Below are 6,000 nucleotides of genomic sequence, written 5' to 3' on the forward strand. Positions count from 1 at the left end.
CTTTCCTAACCACTACACAGTGAAGAGAGCTGTTTAATTTTAAGGAACTGTGGCTCCGCAAATTGCTGGTCTTTGGTGGAACTGGGAACTGAACTCTTGGCAATCTAATTTTGATTACTGATCTTAAGAAGACCAAAGATGTGGGCAACACTAAACCCTGAATAGATGTACAGTATAGACTTTCCTACAAGAAATCATCATGTTATTGTCCATAGAGTAGACTGGAGTAAGAAATAGCAAAGGTCAATGCAGGAAGAGTATAGTCGTAACCACAGATCAAGAATAGAGATGAGTGGCCCCCGATATATATTGCCGGATTGTCTGCCGTGCACTCAGCTACTAGTCATAGCTGTCATTGGCCTAGGGGACACCCCTGGTCAATCACAGCCATGGCTCGTAACTAGGGGCATTAATTTTCTAGATTGGCTGCACAACTGCCAATCCAGCAATATGTCTAGGATACATACGGTCAAGGTCAAGAGAGCGAGCTGAGTCCTAATCATATATAGCAGTAACAATTCCCAAGTTATAACCATAATAATCTTCTATTTCAGACCCAAACTAATTTTAGGCACCAAATTAGATGTGTAGCATGTGGTGATTAGTTGAGGGTTAAAGTCATTAAAGGGAATCTTTCACCTCCATAAGCATTATAATCTGTTAGCAGCAAGTTGTAATGAATTGCACAACGATTTCCAAAATACCCTTCTTATTTCTGTCCTTTAAACCATTTACAAGATATTCCTATTTCACTCCATATGCAAATGAGGCAGTTGGTGCACCAAGGACATGTCCTTGGCACCTGAAGCACTGCTTGGACCACTTGCCCTTATTTCAGATATGAAAAAGAGATGCATGGGAAGGAAAGGGAAGTCATTTATGCAGAAATGGCAATGCTTCGGGTGCTGAGAATCCAGTCTTAGTGCACCTCATTAACATATAGATTAAAATGAGAATATCTTAGAAGTACAATATGGAGGAAATAATAAAGGTATTTTGGAAATCACAGGGCATTTTCCTATAACATGTTTCCAGTAGATTATAAGGCTTGGTGGAGGGGGTAGGTGCACATTTATGGTGCATGTTTTTGATTTACACACATAGCAGTGCGGTGAAGGAGAAAATGGCCAAGAGCAGTAAGTTGGTGGCTGGTGACACTATCATAAATATTATATGTATATATAATAGTGGATGGATTACAGGCTTCTGGCACAATGCCCAACATACTGATTTCTTATTGTCTTCCTAATCATAGCCCTTACCTTCTCTCCTATCATCTATCCACTTGTCGTCCACCCTCGGCTCTGTCTCCCACATATTCATTATATGTGAATGACATACGCAATTTCCTTGAATCTGAAAAAATAAACTCATGAATATTTGTCAATTACTCCTCCACTTTACAGCTGACTCTAGGCACGGCTACATTGCAGGTTTGTATGTTTTCACAATGAGTGCATTGGGTGGGAAATCTCTTATATTCTGGTTAGTGGGATCCGGATGTCAGGGTTAAGTGTTCATACATATTTACTGAGTAAATACTTGTATTCCTACATATTTATTTCCCCTTTTTACCTAATGAATTCTTGACTTGTGTATAGAGTGTTATTGACAAAAACACAAATCCTTGAATAAGTCTTTATATAAAATGTCAGGACCACAGCTTAAGAAGGGACGAGGGTAGATTTATCTCAGATTAAGACATTTCTTAATTTTACACACTTAATCTCTGACTCTGAAGCTTAAAGAGAAAGTCTCTTGAGAATCCCAGAATGGAGTACAACATGGCAATGCATATTGAACTATAGTAATCGTTGCTGCTCTTAGACATTCAATGATAAAAGGGTCCGATATAAATAAGTTATTGACATAAAAACCTTCTGAAATGCAATGAAAACAAATTATTATGTTTTGGTTGAAGATTGTATTGCTTTGTTAAGACATTACTAAAGCATTCCAGATAACTGATGCAGCATGAGATAAGTCTTAAAGATAGGAGCTTTAGAGTTTTAGATTTTGTTGGATATTGATCTAAGATAAAGCATAGGTAGAGCGGTGGACATTGATGCGAAATCCATTTTAAAGTTTTGGGATTGGTGAGGATAGCCGAGCACTTTCCTTGGTTGTCAATATAAGTCCAATAGAGATTAGATAGAACAATAGTACAACCTTCACTCTATTGAAGTATATAATATTAAACCTAATTTCTGTAATTGGCGGGGGCCTATATTCATCAGCACCTCATCAACTAGAGACTGATCCTTGTGATTCGTATGAATCCAAAAGAATCAGCATCATTTTTCTTTCTTTATCTTCTCTTTCTTCCTTCCTTTCATTCTTTCTCTCTTTCTCTACATTTTCTTTCTTTCTTTCTCTCTTTCTCTACATTTTCTTTCTTTCTCTTCATTCTTTCTTTCTATACTCTTTCTTTCTTTCTTTTTTTCGTTCTCTTCATTTTCTTTCTTTCTTTTTTTCTTTCTCTATTCTCTTTCTTTTTTCTCTTCATTTTCTTTCATTCTGTTTCTTCATTCATTCTTTCTCTTCGTTCTTTCTTTCTCTTTATTCTCTTTCTTTCTCTTCATTTTCTTTCATTCTTTCTCTTAATTCTTTCTCTTCATTTTCTTTCATTCTTTCTCTTAATTCTTTCTCTTCATTTTCTTTCTTTCTCTTCATTTTCTTTCTCTTCATTTTCTTTCTTTTTTTCTTTTCCTTCTCTTCTCTTCTTTCTTTCTTTCTGCTACCTATCTTGGCTGTTTTTCTCATATTTATTTAGACTGCACTTCTCTGCTGTGCACAACTGTAGCCAGAGGTTTCCATTACTAAAAATAAGACTTTCCCTTTCACTTCCTATTTTGGAGCTATTCATTTATATTGTGTTTTTACTTATAAAAGCAAAAAGAGGGGCAACTGTTGAGTCTTCTTATTTACAAATATTACTTCATTACATGACTAAGACTGATGTTGTCCACACTCCTTTCTAGCCAGCCAAGCCTTTGTTTCTAAACCTTGTGATTTTAGTATTCTGTGCAGCATGCGCTAGACTGATATTTCTATCTAGAAAGAAAATCTGATTTGTAAAAAATATGCCCGGCAGTAAACACTTGAGCAGATATCCGATAGCGGAAGGCAAGTGACATGGCCATGAAGAAAGATTTATATTCTATACAAGGACTAGATATATAGTGCCTTAAACATGGATTTGTATGTATAGTCCGACTATTTGCTTTCATTCGACTTTTTAATACAAGGAAACCAATTTTTCTACCTTATTGCTTATAATTTCTCATTATCTATCGCTGTTCCCATTTCAAACACAGATAATTGAAAAATTTCTTCAATACAGACAATGTTAAGATAAAGTCCCCAAACCAGTTAAAGCTAAACTGATATCACAACATATGTGATCTGATAACCCACATTGCCTACATATACACTGCTCTTCCAAGTATCAGTAGGATGTAGGAGCTGTTGGTAATGCTATGTATGTGTATGTTACTCTGATGAATATCTTCCTAGATTGCCTTTGTGTAAGGTTCATATAATGATATATGCTGATGGATAATATTACTAATAGGGGCCAGAGGAGCTGTGACCTGGACATAGGCTATTGTGCAGAAAGAGGAGGAGGTAAACATTGTCCATTATCTATTGTAAATGATAAATGTGTTATTGATAAAATCCTGCCTGTGGAGAGAATGAGTTGACTGCTGAAAAGTCATCTCTACAGAGATTTATCCTGGCTTGTATGCTAGCTTTATGGCATACTAGCCCTGAAACAGGTGCAGTTCCTGGCCCACAGCCAGGAACTTCAACTATTTTCCCCTTATGGCACCACCATGCCAAGTCAGCATGGAGGGGTGTGAAGAGGGGTGCACCCATCGGTGGAGTGGACCTGCGCAGTGCAGGAATGCCTACTACCTGTAGCCAAGCTGGACATGGTATAGAACTGCCCCACCAGCACAGCTGTTGACGGACATATAAGGAGGCTGGAGAGTCTTCATATATCCAGCATGGCAGCGGGGAATGGTGGGGGATTACATCATACATTGGCGCACTAGTGTATGTCATATCTCCCCAATATGTTGCAAACCTTTTGGAAAAACCTATTTGCTGGAATTCCGTTGTGCGAGGTTTGATGAATAACCCATTAATTTAAAGACTGGCTCAGTGATGACCTGCATTTCTAGTTTAGGAAGCCAATAAGTAGGTCGGATTTAGGAGTCTAATAGGACAAAGGGAACTACAGCCAACCAAATACAATATTGTATGCCTGTCATTCAATTAAATGGTTGGAAGTTGCTTTTTGTTAGCTGTATTGGCTAATAAAGGGGGGCTAAGCAAGAGACATGCATACATTCAAATAGGGCATATCAGACTTCAGTATCATAATTTCATGGGATCATAATAGATTAAATAAAAAATTCTAATCCAACCTATACTTCAATGGTGTGTCAGCATTTAATGAGAGCCCGACCCTCTGGCAACATTGGATCAAGAGGCACCAGCTTGAACAATCACAAGCTATAGGCTTAAAGAGGAAATTAACTGCAATACCTGGTCATTTGCAAGGCATTGCAAATATTTAAGGGCTGCCACAAAACTGACTTACAAGCCCTTGTGAATCTCCCCCAATAACTCAATAAGGCAAACCATCCATCTATGGAAGTGGAAAAAATCCTTCCTGACTCCATAATAAATCTCTGGATCAGCATCCTTTGAAAATAGGTTCCCATGTGATATCAAGGCCCTGCTTGAACTTGTAAGGTTCCATAGTCTCACTGCCCGTACAGTAAAGAATCCCTGCCTATGATGGCAATGCAGTGGGTGAAGAGAACTTCTCCTTGCCTTCATTACAAACATAGGTATAATAAGATCATCAGAAATATCTGTGTATTTAAGTCATTTGTTCATTACTGTTATTAGGTCACCCCCTAAACCTCTTATCTTTCTAACTAAATAACCCAAGTTTGATAACACGTCCTTGCACACTAATCCACCCATTTGCCTAATTGTCTTAGTCACTTTCTTCTGAAACCCACACTGGTCCCTCATATTCTATACAATACTCCATCCTTTCAGTCCAGAAGTGATTTTAAGATGGTTTCTAACCAATTTAGTATCACCATATTATTAATGAAATTTTATATTTCCTTTGATATTTTCTAGCATCATCAGAGTGAAGTACATTAAATCTCAGTATGCGCTGTAGCAAACATGCCGGATATATGGAATGAATCAGATGATGACAAAAAAATATATCTGCTGTATCGTGAATAGCTCTTGAGCTGTAAAAGGGAATGTAAAAGGGAACAAGTCCAATAGATCTATAATTGAAGGCCAAAGCAATTACAGTAAAAAAACAATAACTTTTCACAGGCAAAAGGAAAACATAAAACTAAAAGGACAAAACAAAGCTGATGGTACATTCAGAAACCCCAGGAAACGATATTGTTGAAAATATTTGATCGCAAGCACTTTATTGCAGTGTGCAGATACAGAGTAACTAGGTGTCCTTGGATCTTATTCAGTAATTCATTCCAAAATGTAATAGTTTGCAGCCAAGCTTTGTCTTCCAGGTCAAGATACTCTGTATTGTGTAAAAGTTACACAACAACTTCTTTTCAAAAACACCCAGAGAAAATAGCTACAGTAGTTACTAGAGATGAGCGAACATACTCGTCCGAGCTTGATGCTCGTTCGAGCATTAGCGTACTCGAAACTGCTCGTTGCTCGGACGAATACTTCGCCCGCTCGAGAAAATGGCAGCTCCCGCCGCTTTGCTTTTTGGCGGCCAGAAACAGAGCCAATCACAAGCCAGGAGACTCTGCACTCCACCCAGCATGACGTGGTACCCTTACACGTCGATAGCAGTGGTTGGCTGGCCAGATCAGGTGACCCTGGGACAGACTAGCCGCTGCCCGCGCTGCTCGGATCATTCTGTGTCTGGATGCCGCTAGGGAGAGAGCTGCTGCTGGTCAGGGACAGCGTTAGGGTGCTAGT

Source organism: Engystomops pustulosus, chromosome 4 (genome assembly GCF_040894005.1).
Source record: "Engystomops pustulosus chromosome 4, aEngPut4.maternal, whole genome shotgun sequence".
Lineage (NCBI taxonomy): Eukaryota > Metazoa > Chordata > Amphibia > Anura > Leptodactylidae > Engystomops > Engystomops pustulosus.